Source organism: Zalophus californianus, chromosome 2 (genome assembly GCF_009762305.2).
Source record: "Zalophus californianus isolate mZalCal1 chromosome 2, mZalCal1.pri.v2, whole genome shotgun sequence".
NCBI classification, from domain to species: domain Eukaryota; kingdom Metazoa; phylum Chordata; class Mammalia; order Carnivora; family Otariidae; genus Zalophus; species Zalophus californianus.
This window is the reverse complement of record NC_045596.1, coordinates 163,240,537-163,255,782: the sequence shown is the minus strand read 5'-3', so window position 1 is coordinate 163,255,782 and position 15,246 is coordinate 163,240,537. Positions and strand designations below refer to the sequence as shown.

The window sequence follows — 15,246 nt, the reverse complement described above, 5'->3', positions numbered from 1 at the left end:
CAGGGTTTGATGACCCATTTTTTCCCAATGACCCCAATCTGTATCTCCAGGCTAGACTTCCTCTCTCATATGTTATTCTCCATCTCTACCTGGATGTTTCAGAGCACTGCAACTTCACATGACTCAGGCAAAATTCATAATCTCCTCCCTAAATTCAATGTCCCAGGTCTCCATAGCCTGACCCTACAGCTTCACCCCACATTCCAGCCACCCTGATCCACCTGCATGGTCTATATGCACCATGTTGCCTCATGCCTCCAAGCTCTGCCATTTGGTTATTTCTGCCCGGAATGCTCTTTCATTCTTTGTCTGCCTTGCTACACTCTTCTTTCAAGGCCTACCTCAAGTGTCATCTCTCGCAGAAAGCCTTTTTGGAACCCTCTAGGTTGGATTGAATGCTCCTGCTCTATGTTGATCTCTCCTTACCTTTTGCTTCTCTATACAGCAATTAGTTCATTGATTTATCTGTTCATGTGTCTGTCTCCTTCACTATACCTTAAACTCCTTGAGGCCAGGAGCTCATCTTACTCATCTGTACATAGATACATCCATACTTTGATCTTCTGTCTATGTATCTATAGATATATGGGTAGATACCGATCTATCTATATTGATAGATAGAACTAGATGTCTAATACCTTAAACTAGACTTGGCACTTAATGAGTGTTCAGTAAATGTTTGTTAAGCTACTTGTTGTCTGAAGACTTTGTTAACATTTTGTCTAGACCCAGAATGACCAGAGCTTTGGTAATTTTAGTATTGAAAAGAGTAAGCCAAGTATTTTTTAATCTGGTTATATTTTACTTTACTCGAGATATATTCCAGAAAAGTAGTATGTATGTATGTATGTATTTATTTATTTTTAAGTATTTATTTGACAGAGAGAGACAGTGAGAGAGGGAACACAAGCAGGGGGAGTGGGAGAGGGAGAAGCAGGCTTCCCGCTGAGCGGGGAGCCCGATGCGGGGCTCGATCCCAGGACCCCGGGATCATGACCTGAGCCGAAGGCAGATGCTTAACGACTGAGCCACCCAGGCACCCCAGAAAAGTAGTATTTAGATTGAAGTTTGTAAAGTACACAACATTTTCTTATTAAATTACATGATATTTTCAGCAAATGGTTTACTTTCATTTCTGATTGTATCGTAGATTAGGACTCCTAATAGTTTAAGTAATATCATTATCAGTCAAGTAAGCATTTTTCATTTTATCTGTAATTTTTATCTGTAAATCATAAATTTATCTGTAATTTTAAGTTAAGGGCCATTGCAAAATGGCTGTCCTACCCTTCTATGAAGGGCATGCAAGCGTCTGGGATGGAAACCTTCTCAGTCCCATGTCCTTCCACTGGGGCCCTGGGATTTCAGGGGACCCGTGCGTGGGAGGTGGGATTCGACCTCAGGTGGCTTTAGTGGGCCCTGCCAGGAATCCCTCAGCTGACAGCAGAGAGGAGATGCCTCTGTTCCCACCCAGTTGGTACTGACAAATTTCTTAAGTTGTCGACCTGTGGCTCGAGGTGTTCCTGTGACTCAGCTACGCTGTCAGGGCTGGCTGCCGTGCTCCAGGCTGGTGGCAGCTTTCTTCTGAGTCTTTTACTACGGCTTTCTGAGCAAGGCTTTGGTGGCCTCAGCTCATCTTTTAGAGCTGTACCGCACACTGAGCAGTCTCTTCCATCTGCCCCTCCTCTCTCAGAGGAGAGGGAAGGCTGAGTGGGGTTGTCCAGGCAGGGCTCTGCAGGGAAGGCCCCTCAGAACACACCTGGTGCTGGGTAAGAGACGAGCACTGGGTGCAAGGGACTCTGCTGAGGGGGAAGGGCAGGGGAAGCAGGGAGCTGGGGGAGAGAGGCAGGTGCCAATGATCTGAGAACAGACTTGATTGAATTGTAATTCCTATGTAACCAAGGATTTATTTTTCCGATTATCACCTCCTAATTTGGTTTTCTCAAGCAATATTCCTTTGAAATGTCTGCAGGTTCTTAGCGCCAGTCATAATGAAGATAAAAGCAGTAAGGATACCACCCATTGTGAGTATTTCTGTTTGTACTCTGCAAAGCAGTTTCACATTTGTTTAAAGAAAATTGACATTATTTTTCATCACCTTTGCAATGAGGATTGTGTGCCCTGGAAGAAGACTTCTGCCCTGGCAAATAAATTGGACAAAGAACACAAAAGTTCCATGCTGAGGGACATGCTTGCTTTTCCGAATTGAGTCTGATGATGTGGTCAGTCTGTGTTCTACACTATTGGTGGATTTCCGTGGTCACTTCTCATCAGTTCTCAGAGCTGGTGTGCCACTTTACACGTGTCTGCAGTGGAGACCGTGTCCATGTTTTCTCTTCTGCTTCTTTTGTCTGATACCTTTTTTTTTTTTAAAGATTTTATTTATTTATTTGATGAGACAGCGAGAGCGCACAAGCAGGGGGAGCAGCAGAGGGAGAGGGAGAAGCAGACTCCCCACTGAGCCGGGGCTCGATCCCAGAACTCTAGGATCGTGACCTGAGCTGGAGGCAGATGCTTAACCGACTGAGCCACCGAGGTGCCCCTTTCTGTCTGATTCTTAAGCTGAGGCTGTAGAACGTATGACAAAGGTACCCTTCGTTGTGTTGTATCATGGAGCCAGCAGATGGAAATAAATATCTGCCAGGCATCAGCAAGCAACAGTGCTAGTCCATGGTAGCTGAGGAAAGTCCTTAAAAGTCTTACCTCATTATAGGCTTTTAATAGAGATAAAGCAATGTTCATTAAAAGCTGAACCCTCCTTAGACTCACTATTCCACAGAATAATTGCACTTATATCAATCTCGAGACCCATTAGCTTGGTGCCAAGAAAAAAATTCCAACTCTGCTTTCTAGATAGAAGGAGCTATATAAAAAAAATAAATAAATAAACAAGGATGAATACACAATGCCCACTGCATTTCTTTTCACCTTGCCCCAGGGCATATGAAAAAGGGTTGAACACTAAGAAACACAATCAGACCAAAACTCTCCCCAGTGTCCCCATTTCTACCCAATAAATAATACCTTGAAAAGTTCATCTGAAAGTTCTCTGGTCCTTCCAACCAGAGCAGTCGTTCTCTGCTCTGAACTACAGCAGCATTTTGTTTCTATTACTAATGATTGATCGCAGTCCCCTAGTATCCCTCCCAGGGGACCATTACCCTTGTGAGGACAATTGACTCTCCTCTTTAGCCCCTACCATAGTTGACATGGTCCTTTTCACACAGTAAACATTCTATACATACTTGATGAATGAGTGGATAAAATTCATAATAATTGGCACATCAGTGCAGAATTTCAGAAAAATTATTTTCTGTGTTCATGATATAATGGAGTGTTTGCTTCTTACGAGAGTCCCATATCCCTTTCTGGTAAAGCAGGGTGGGTGTGGACTGAGAGTGTGGTGTGTTCAGAGCTGCGGCTCATCTCCCCTAGGCGCCTAATGCATTGTAGGTCACTGTAGCCTGGGACAAACTGTGTATGTTTTGCTCCTTTGACATTATGTAGTGCAGTTGTAGAAATTGTAGCAACTGTTGCAGATTCACGTAAGTCATCAAAAGGATAATATTCCAATTTATCTTTCAGGAAAGAGGTATTTTATGCCTGTTGCCCATCTTGGGCAGCTTTGAACTGAGGGCTGTTATGTATCAGGATAATGATGTACAGTCAGAAGAGGGAACCCGGGGACTCTTCTCACCAGAGACGTTGTGAAGCCTTATTTTGGGAAGCAGCTTTCATTGTTGTTTGAAGTTTTCTTTTGAACCCCAGGAATATCTCTAGTACCAGCAGGTGAAATCAGAACACTAGTGTATTGTCTCATATCATTTGGAGCTACCGGAAAACTGCATTTCAAAAGTATCCTAGGAAGTTCTGAGATTTCTCCCAAACAGTCCCTTTAATAGTGACTCAGCAGGTCTGACAGCTGAGTTGTGCCCAGGGTCTGGGCAGTCAGTTCTCTGGTCAGTAAAGTTTGCTTGCAGCTTGCGCTCATGTCCATAGCTCTGAACTATATCATCTTGAGGCCCAAAGGACGTTGAAGAAGCTCAAGAAAACCGCCCCTGTGCGCTTCCACTCTGCCCAGAGACTGAGCTAAGCCTTTCAATGCGATTGCCTTTTAAAACTCCCTCTGTACCACTTGGTGTAAATGGCAGTTTGGGGAGAACTTTTCAGATTCATTACAGATTTCTTTTTCTTTTCCTTTCCTTTCTTTCTTTCATTTTTTTTTTTTTTTTTTTTTTAAACTGGGCTTTACGGGGACGATAGGGATGTGAGAGAATTACTTTGATTTGAACTTTTGGGAGTGTCGTTCAGAGGCAAGAGACCGGGAGTGTGGAGCCCGTAAATGTGTATAAACTTCAGCTGTTCCTCCTTGGTTGACTTTTCTGAGCCGTGAAATGGCATCAGTGTCAGGCTTGTATGTGGGGGCTTGCGCCTCACTTTGGCTCGCATGTGAGCTTTGTGCCCAGTGCTTCACATGCACGATCTTGTTTCCTCTCAGAAGGACCCGAGGCCCTCTCTGTGCTCCTGTGCTTGGGAAACTAAGGCTGAGGGAAGCCAAGCAACTGTAGGACTGAATAGTCTGCACCCTAGAACCTGTCCTCTCAGCCACTGAGCTGTACTGATAGGATAGAAGGGGACACGAGGTGGTGCTTCGAGAGTTAAAACAAATAGAAATGTGAAGTCTTATCGAGGTGCAGGAATTGGCAGAGCAGGCCCTTGCCCGTGCAGATAATTCAAAGAATGCGGGTGGGGGCCTCCTAATAGAGGCCTCCCCCTCTACCTGACATTCCCTGGGTTGTGCGACGTCCACCACATCCAAAACCAAGCTTGTCTTTCTGCTAAATCTCTTGTGTGTTGGCTTTTTCAGTGGTAGCCCCATCGTATGAGTCACACAAGCTAAATACTAGGCCTTGTTCTTGGCGGACACTTTCTTTCTCCCTCTTGTCTGATTGGCATCCACATCTTGGAGGTGGTACCCAAGAAAACCTTCTTGAATCCACCCTCCCCCCATATTTCGTGCTGCTGCTTCCACGTGCCTTCGTTGGAATACCGAGGTGGTGGGTGGCTTCTTACCTGGCCTCTCTCTAACGGTGGTCTTTCCGTCTCCAGCCAGGCTCAGCCCTGCCCATTTGCTAGGATTCAGTTCTGATCATGTGCCTCTCTTATCTAAAAACTTAAATGGCTGATCATCACCTGTAGAATAAAGTTTAAATCTCCTGTCATGATATAAGGGCTGGTTGTAGTCTGTGCAGGCTGCTATTTTAAAGTACCATCGACTAGTGGTGTAACTAACAAACACTGATTCCTCACAGTTCCAGAAGCCAGAAGTGCGAGATCAGGATATCAGCGTGGTCAGGTTCCGGTGAGAGCTCTCTTCTACACCTGGCTCTTTGCTATAAACCCTTTCCGAGCTCCTCTCCTGCCTCCTTACCGTCCAGCACTGTGCATCGTGCATTCCCACATCAGCCTTCTTTCTGCTCTTCCCCGTTACTATGAACACTCCTCCGTTGAGCATGTAGCAAGCTATAGAGAAGCCTTGTAGCATAGTGATCAAGAGCACAGACGACGGAGACATATTGCCTGGATGAAAAGCCCAGTTCTGTTGTTTCATTGCCAGATGACTCAGGCAAATGACTGACCTCTGCCTAAATGTCCTTATCTGCAAAATGGGTATGATATTAATAGAACCTGCATCATAGGAGACATCAGAGAAGCTGGAGGAAGATGCAGATAGAGTGGGATCATGGAAAGGCAAAAGTTTACAGAAAGAGGCTGGACTATGTTAAGAGTGACACAGAGAACATGTTCGTGAATGTTACATAGTATTAAACTGTATGACAAACTTGGATTAAGTAAGTACTCTGTGCTATTTAGCTTATGTAGAAATAGGACAGTGTCTCTGGTGGATAAATTTCTTGATAGGAGCAATGTCTGGAAATACTTATAGCGAGTACCTTAATAATCAGTTAACCCTCTAGCAGGGACAGTTGACTACAGGATAGGCTTGGGTGGGGTATTGGGAGTGGGCGCTGAAGAAGGGGTAGGGAAACCTGGAAGAGGTGCTCATGGGCGCAGTGGGCCGGAACAGAATCTCCTTGCAGTCAGTGCGAGGTTTTATTTTTGTGAAAAATAATAATATGTCTTACATTTATGTAATATTGGACATCTTCCTGTTAATTTTTTCTCTATTACTGGTTCTATTTCCAGATCGAGATAGATGGCATAAAGAGAGAAGGCTTTGCTGATCTAGCTTCGTGGGGTTTCTAAAATAATTCTGCACAATACGTGCTTTCTCTAGTCCTGTTATATAATAACCACTTACTAAAAGAAAGCCCCTCATTTGTGTGCTGCTGTCTTCCCTGTAGGTGGGGAGGAAAGAGGAGAACTGAAAGGTGGTAGGCTGTTTATTTCATCTTGACTGAAAGTAGCAGTTATCTTCTTAACCCTTCTTACCCCAAACATGCCAGCAGAACATGTCAAATAACTCTTGAGAGTGGCTGTCAGCACCGCTTTGATGCAGGATGTTTCCAGTGATGGTTCCTTCCAGCGTCTGATGGGGGCGGAGAGCGGCAGTGCTCACGCCCTTCTTTCATGAGACGGGAGGCCACCGAGACTCACGCACAGCATCTTGCTGACTGATGCCCAGGCCCGGGGAGGAGGGGGAAGAAAGACAGCCCTGGGAGAAGGCAGCACACTCTAGTCATGAAAAGACTACATATGCCAGAGAGAACAGGCTCCTCGGTCATCGCTTTTTGCACACTCAAGCAGGGAGTCCCACCTTAGGGAAGCCCAAGATGCAGAAGGGGGACAGAGGTCCCCCAACTCTGACCTTCAGATCAGAGTGCCATTTTGCACTTCGAGAGACTGGTATCTATGGACTGCTCCTCTTTGGAGGCCTGTTTTGTCCTGTTTCTAGGGCTTTCCCCACCGTGTGTATTCTCAGCTTCTGGCTCTTTCTCTGTGGCCCTGTTTGTGGGCATTGCCTCCCATTGCTGGTTTTCTCTAATTCCACACGTTGCATAGCTCTGTCTATGCCTGGCAGCATCAGGCTGATGGAAGTAGGTGACTGTGGTGGTTTTTGGGGATGTGGAGGCCCGCTAGCTGCGTGGAAAGGTCACTGGCCTCCCCAAATCCCAGTTTCCTCATCTCAGAGAACAGGGATCAATGACTCACATTCGTTTAGGTAAGACAGCAAGTAATGCATGAGGCCTAGTGATTCTCCGGCGGTCCTCAGTGGCACCCCCTCCCTTCCCAGGGCTGCCTGAACAGACGACCCAGGTGAACACTTTTATCTTACCTGGGAGCTCTGTGTCTATAAATGTTTTAAAGCCATTGGGCAGTACATGGTAGAGGCATTTGTTAAACATTTTTAAAAAGATTTTATTTATTTGTGAGTGAGGGGAGGGGCAAAAGGGGGAGGGGCAAAAGGGGGAGGGGGAGAGAGAATCTTAAGCAGGCTCCACCCTCAGCGTGGAACTCCACACGGGGCTTGATCCCACGATTCTGAGATCATGACCTGAGCCAAAACCAAGGGTCGGGTGCTTAACCGACTGCGCCACGCAGGTGCCCCATTAAACCTTATTTCTCATCCTCTTCTTCCTTCTCCTGTCTGCTAATAGGGGGCATGGATCATGTTATCAGAAAGGAGAGAAGTCCACTTTCCCTCTCTGTGCTGCCCTCATTCTAACTAACGTGTGGCTCATCTCATCCTGGAGCCTCCTCAGCCTCCGTGGCATCGTGTGCCGTGATTCACGCCTCTGACCTCACCTCGGAGCTGATAGCTACCACTCAGCAACTCTGGCATCTGCTCAGGGCTCTGTGCTTATGACTGAGCTAGAAGGTACTTGGCTGTGAGCATTGCTCACTCTTAATTAGTCCCCTCCTTGTTAATTAACAGTGTGCGTTTCCCTGGAAGCTGTGCTGTGTGACCTTGGGAATGTGGTCTCTGGGGGGGGGAGGGGTGCCTTTGCCTGAATCTGCACGGATGCCGGGGCTGACTTTGGCCTACACATGAGGGTATTCGTTGACACACGGTGAATGGCCATTGCCTGGGCATCTCCTTTTGCCATGCTTTGGAGGAAAGAAGTGAGAAATCAGTGTTTGGCAGGAAAGAGTTCCGTAGTGATTCCAGCCAGCATCTTAACCATCAGAGAGATGTTCTCTTTTGCTCCTTTCAAAGAAGGACATCTCTCAGTTGATTAAAAATTCGACTTAACTAGGGTGCTTTTTGGTGGAGCTGTCTTCAACCCGATAGGTGGGTATAAGCTCTTGGCGTCTGCTCAGAAGCACTGGCTGTCGTGTTGCCGACGTCTTCTTTCCCGGCCCCAGCCGCGGGGCCACGGCAACGCTCCCACTGGCCATGGCTGGGACTGGCATTATTTCTAGGGGTAGTGTGAGTTTGCGGAGCTGGTAAGCGTTGTGGAAATGCAAAACCCAGCTAAATGGGGGAGGTAAAAAATTGCACAGAAACAGTGTTTACTGTTTACTGCACATCTGAGGGGCTGGACAAGCTCATAAATAGGAAGGTTCATTTTGAGTTCAGAAGCAAGACAAATCAGACATGATGGTTGCAGAATGAGGAACGGGTCTCAGCAAGCAGTCCAGGATCATTGAGGGTGCTGAACAGGATAGCCCAGTGGGTAAGAGCAGGGTGTTAGCATCAGACGAAGCTGGGTTTGAAACCAGGCTTGGCTGCTTGCCCCTGTGCACCTTGGGCAAATGACTTCACTGCTCTAAGCCTCGGTTTCCTTGTGTTTAATGGGGGATAATAAGACTTAGCTCATAAGATTGTTTTGAGGATTAAATGAGATAATGTTTATAAAGTGCTTAGTGTGATGTCTGGCCCGAAGTAAATGCTCAGTAAGTGGTTGTAATTATGAGCAATGAGTTCTGGAAGCCTGGTTTCACGGGGTTCTCATTTGGTGGGGCTGGGCGGCTCCACCAGCCGCAGAGAGCCCCGCAGGACTGAGGGGGAGACGGAGACTAGGCAGGTCTGTCTGCAGTGTTTTGGCAGCAGACTCAGCCCTTCATATGTGCCGGAGACACTTTCCTGCTGGGAAAAGTTTCCTTATTAGACTTACTCTAAGTCCCTTGAGTAATGCCTTCTTGTGCCAGGACGCTTCTCTCTTTTCCCTCTGTAGGCTCCATGACTGCCCCCTGTGCTGGCTGATCCCCTAGGACCCTTCTTGAAACAAGGTTGGAGGTAGTGAGGGAGGGCGAGGGTGGGGGGAGAACAGTAAATCTCTGCATATTAAGGAAGCCCCCCTCTATCAGTTCTTCCCTTTGAAGTTTCACCAGCAAATTAAAAACCAAAATTAAAGCAAGAGAGAATAGCAGAAACAGTTTAGACCTGTTTCCTGACTTTTTGGCTTGTGTGGTTGTGATTAATCTCTGTATCTTTACTTTCTGACAAGCAGACCCCAATTTCTTCTACCACATTTCTTTTTTCCTGCTTTGAGGTAGGGAAAAGGGAATCGGAATGATTCTTTCAGGAGACCAGTGTGGAGTTGGGGGGATGGAAAGGTACCTCTCATCTAAGAAGTATTCAACCAACAGGTAGTCAGCCCTGTTCCTTTGGGCTGCTCTGTGCTGGTCCCTGGAGAATATGCTCTCAGAGCCAGGTTATAGGGAGGACCTCACAGAACAGACCAGCTGAGTCTGAGTCCTCTAGGAAGGGAGGGGAGTGCGTTCCTGGCAGCGGTCTGGGGACGTGGCCTGGCGGCAGGTGTTGGACACCCTGGGACTGAGTCAGTGTGGTCCAGAGGCACGCAGGTCACTCTGAGTAGGGGACAGCAAGGCAGGCGCCCTGGGCTGTGGAATTCGCTGTTGACTGGGGGCCATGGAAACGAAGCACAGTCAGGAGGTCAGTAACCCCCTGAAGCAAAGGTCCCTGGGGGTGCCCAGGAAGGTTCATCAGAGTGAGAAAACAAACAAACAAAAAATGTTCTCCTGCATTATTTTAAGAGTGCTGTTTTGTGAATACATAATACAACAATGCTGTAAAACGTGTATGTAACTTATAAGTGAGTAAATTTACATACTTCTCTATCATCTATATGTCAAAAGTTACTTATCACCTGGAATGTGCTATCATGTTTGATAAGTTTGGAGACGGCTGACCGTGAGGCCCAAGGTCGGGGGAGGAAAGCAGCAAAACTGCTGACATGATGAGGCCACAGCCCGCGTAGCCCCCTCTCTGTGTGAGGGCAGAGCCTTGGGCCCAGGCCAGGGGGCTGGTATCAGGGCTGGATGAGGTCAGGGAGGAATACTTCAGACTCCTCATAGCCCGTTCGACTCCACTCTGGGTGTTTGACTGTCGACTTCGCTTGGAAGCCCATGGGATCTGGGACTCGGCTGCAGCACCTCTTCATTTTTAGGTGGTGATACTGCTCCGCTTCCCTCCTTGCTTCAGCTCTTCATTCTCTGTCAGGAACATACCCGAGGATAAAGCATTTGGCACTAGAGAAGATGCTGACTAAAGACTCACGGGGAAAAAGAAACCTGCGTTCCAGAAAGCGCTGTGACACCTGGGAACCCCAGCTCTAACGCTTCCAGGTGGATGTGGTTTAGGGAGATTATGAGCTCTTATGCTCATTTTCGGGCCGTTTTCACTTCTTTGCAAGTGCCTCAACCCTAAACGAACTGTGCACAAGAGGCAGATGATTGTGGACTCAACAAAGCAGTTGCAGGAGTTGGCTGTATATACTCATTTCCTTTAAGAGAAGGCAGATGGAAAAACCTTGGGAAAATCCGTAAACAGAATGCACTGGGAGTAGGCACTGTGAGCTTCAGGGTTTTTCAGCTCTCATGATGGCTTTTTATCTGTTTTCTGTTGAATTTTGAAGAAATGCACTCCACTTCTGCCCTATGTGATCGACCACTCATCTCAAACCCCCAGGACAGTGTGGGAGGCAAACACACGGCGGGATGAAAGCCCACAGGAGACAATGTTGAGGGTCAGATTGGAAGCTCCTTGCATGGGAGAGTCAGTCCAAGGTGGATGGACGGAATTCTAAAGGAAGCCACGTGTTTGAGTGAAGTTTACAGTGTTACATGCATTTACATTACATATACATTTTTGAGAGCATTTGGAAGCTCTTTGAATAAGAATTCTTGCATGATGCCTTTTCCACACACGTCCAGGATGCTGTATTTATCCAAGAGATAGAACCTCCATTTATGTTCTGTTAGTACAGCTAATCCTTTGACTGAAGGTTAGCCTGTGGCCTTGGCATCAAAGAGCTGACTCTACGGGCCAGAGTGGAGTAGACTCGCATGGCCGTGCCGGGGCTTTGGCCTCCCCCTCCCTGGCCCAGGAGACCCTGCCTGTTTTCTTCCCCCGTCAGCCCTCTTGGCTGTGCCTGCACACGGGGTGGAGATGTCTTGTAGAATTTACTGCCGCCCCTTGAATGGTTTCCTCTGTCGCTCACAAGGCCTGTCATCGTAGTGTGTGGAACTGCCTGACCTGGTCTCACTGTGAAGCCACTGTCCTTTCTGCCTGCTGCTGACCCTGACAGCATTGCATCCATGGGTGTCCTGGAATCCTTGGTGACTTATGAGCATCTTGTGGCCGTTAATAGACACATCTTGGCAGGCTCTCGTCATAGCACACAGCTCTCATGACCCAAATGTTCCCTGGGATCTGTAGAGTGAAGTGCCCACGCCCATCCTTCCACTTCTTAGGATAGGTACTTCTGTCCTCGTCATAGAATTTCTAACCTCCACTGTCCCCATTTGGGGTAAAATGTTGGACTCTGAACCAGACTTAGGCTTGGCTTGGTTTTACCCTCTAAGAGCATCCACTCACAGATGAAATGATGCCCAGAGCCACTTGTCTATCTTATCTTAACAACTGTTGTTGATTTCTACCATTTATTTTAAGCTTTTGTCATTTTAAAATGTATTTATTTATATGTCTCAACACCCCTGTCTTCCACGTACGTTTGGTAAGCATTAACACTTTATATCTGTTTTAATGGTGTTTGCCTATAGGAGGCTTATATTATAGTCATTTGAACTATAAGCTTATAAATGTGCAGATACTGGAATTTGTGCTTGGTTCATCTTCTCCTGTAATTTCTTACAGGAGTACATTCAACATCGTGGGTGCTTAATAACTATTTGTTTTAAGTGTGGTAACAGTATCCTAGATGGAGTATACTGTGATTCTGACTCACTGTTGGGTCACTGCTTGGTCATTTGGAGAGCTGGGTGATGTTCTGGATGCTTCCTGCTCCCAGCAGGATGTCAGAGCTGTCAGACAACTTGCACCTAGAGTCTGAGAAACCCATCCATTGCTGGACCCCTTGGCAGAGGCCCACTGTGTCTTTCAGATTCTCTACCTTACGTGTTCAGAAAGTGCTGTAGATTCCTTAAACAATCCCCTACCTAGAGACCCTAGGGAAAATGTTCTTAGGGTTATCCTGGCCCATGGATGATGGAACACCAGTCTGCACTGAGAATGCTTTTCCATTCTGAGAGTTTGGAGGCTAACCTTGCTTTATGTGGGCTCAGACTTGGGTGGATGCTAGAAAGCATTGCTCTTCAACATTGTCTTGCCTTGATAGTAGACTATGAAGAAGCCTATACCCTGTGGTTTTTGTTGCCCAGAGATTGCAAGAATGGTAGCAGAACCATTGTGCTTTGGATAGTCCCTCCATTCTAATCAATAAACCCAGTGTTTGGGACAAGATGTGTCACAGAGCCATCCTTGGGAGTTGGCCAAGGACAGGAAAGTATTGAGGAAAGCAATTAGTAAGGATGGACATTTAGAAATATAAGTGGCAAGAGGAGCGCCTGGTTGGCTCAGTTGGTAGAGCATGTGACTCTTGATGTTGGGGTGTGAGTTCAAGCCCCATGTTGGGTATAGAGATTACTTAAGAGAATAAAAATCTTTAAAAAAATTTTTAAAAATTAAATTGTAAGTGGCAAGAAATCTGATGAACACAAGGATTTTCTATTAAAAAATAGGAATATGCATCTCTCTTCTCCCAAAGGTTCTAAAATTGGTTATTGACAGGGCTCCAGCTTGCTCTCCACTCCTTCCCTGTTCCCAACCACCCCCAAAGACTGAACTAGTCTAAAATCTGGGTGCCTTGTCTAAGTTTTTTAAAATAGTAGCACTGTGCTGCTGTGACCACATAAAGCTGTATTTTCACTGTCACCTCCAGCTTGTAGTAGTCTTTGGTAATTACATGGTGCTTTCCATCTGTAAGTCTGTAAACACATGGTAAATGTTAACTCTTACTTCTCCCAGCACTTCTGCGGATATAGGGAGAGATTGCACGGTGTCTTTTAGCCCTGCGTTTGGTCTGGTTTCCCTATAGGTTTCGCTCGATGTTTGGTCTGGTTACATCTCATTGAGGTGTTCTTTCCTGACTGGTGAAGTAACACGTGCTCTTTTTTTTTTTTAATTTAATTTTATTATGTTATGTTAATCACCATATATTACATCATTAGTTTTTGATATAGTGTTCCATGATTCATTGTTTGTGTATAACATCCAGTGCTCCATGCTCCATCCAGTGCAGTACATGCCCTCTTTAATACCCATCACTGGGTTAACCCATCCCCCCACCCCCCTCCCCTCTAGAACCCTCAGTTTGTTTCTCAGAGTCCATAGTCTCTCATGGTTTGTCTCCCCCTCCGATTTCCCCCCCTTCATTTTTTCCTTCCTACTATGTTCATTTTTAACATATAATGTATTATTTGTTTCAGAGGTACAGGTCTGTCATTCAACAGTCTTATACAATTCACAGCGCTCGCCATAGCACATACCCTCCCCAGGGTCCACCACCCAGCCACCCCATCCCTCCCACCCTCACCACTCCAGCAACCCTCAGTTTGTTTCCTGAGATTAAGAATTCCTCGTATCAGTGACATCATATGATACATGTCTTTCTCTGATTGACTTATTTCGCTTAGCATAATACCGTCTAGTTCCATCCACGTCATTGCAAATGGCAAGATTTCGGGGGTTTTTTGATGGCTGCATAACATTCCATTGTATATATATACCACATTTTCTTTATCCATTCATCTGTCGATGGACATCTTAACTCTTTCCATAGTTTGGCTATTGTGGACATGTGCTTTAAGAATGATGTTCTATGCTGCCAAATGAAAACCCTAAAGTCTCCGTAGAAGCAAGAAGCCAAAAGATAGGCCGCCTGACTTTAGGAAGCACATACTCCTAGCCTCCACAGTTTAGCCAGTTATGGTTTTGCTTACAGATTAGATTGCTAGAATAGTTAGAAAACATTCTGTCTGTTAAAGAATGTAGAACTTTGTTTCTGATGCATATTATCTGCTGCTGACTTTTAAAAGGAGAAATCCATCACTGCTTCTTTGGCTATAATTTTTATGGCTTTTTCTTATTTCTTGTAAAGAGTCATTTCTTCCTAAGATCTGTTTTTTTTTCTCCTTTTACATCCCGAAGAATGGAATATCAAGTAACTTTGAAATTTATACTAGTGAATTGCAAAAGCTGGGCTAGATGTTGAAGAGACTTATGGAACAGAACAAAATCATTACTGTACAGTTCTAAATTTTTTTAGCCATCCATAGCTTTAATATATTGCTTCATTAAACAACATGATTTCAATTTATTATGCAAATATAACAATTATTCCAAATTTAACAATTAGATTGCACCCTTTGTTTCTGTGGCACAGTAAGTAATGTTGAATGTTCCATTTTTGTTTTTTGATTTGCTTATTTTGCCTTTAATGACAACCCATTTAAAGTAAAAGTCTTTAAAATGGTAGAATAACGTGATAACATGTTTTCACTGGTAATTTAATACTTGGATATAATGAGTTCATCTGAGAGATTTCATTAAAAACAGCAAGGTGCCTGAATACCAAAGCTGAGATGTTTTTAATCACAGAATTATAGTAATTATACAAATCCCAAGATTTTCATCAGACAGAACAGGCTTCCAGAGCTAAACATGCACTTTAAACTTAGTGCTAATAATTGTGTATTGTTCTAAATTATAGCAGAGAGACTCCTTGGGCCAAGGGGAATATTGGAATTGAATTTTTAAGGAAAATTGAGAAATAAACTATTTTGGTAATATAATGGTATCTGTAAGAGCTACATCACCAGGGTAATAGAAGAGGATCTTTCTCTGTGCGCATTAGACATAGCAGGTGCATATCAGATAAAGTCAATGAGCCCATTATGGTTGATTATATTTTCAGCATAGAGAGAATGCTAGAAGGAGCACCTCTTTCTTCTCCTAGA

The 15,246-nt window shown here is 45.2% G+C and overlaps 1 protein-coding gene across 11 annotated transcripts in view; it reads left to right on the top strand.

Moving 5' to 3' along the window:
- Nucleotides 1–15,246, top strand: part of CSGALNACT1 (chondroitin sulfate N-acetylgalactosaminyltransferase 1) — a 337,597-nt gene that overhangs the window by 219,685 nt on the left and 102,666 nt on the right. For 2 of the 11 annotated variants that reach the window (XM_027598296.1, XM_027598299.1), the window contains one exon: nt 7,620–7,840. The exons of the other annotated variants lie outside the window; for them this stretch is intronic. The gene's annotated coding sequence lies outside the window, so the exon portion shown is untranslated. The remainder of the gene's footprint in view (nt 1–7,619; nt 7,841–15,246) is intronic. 11 annotated transcript variants of the gene reach the window in all.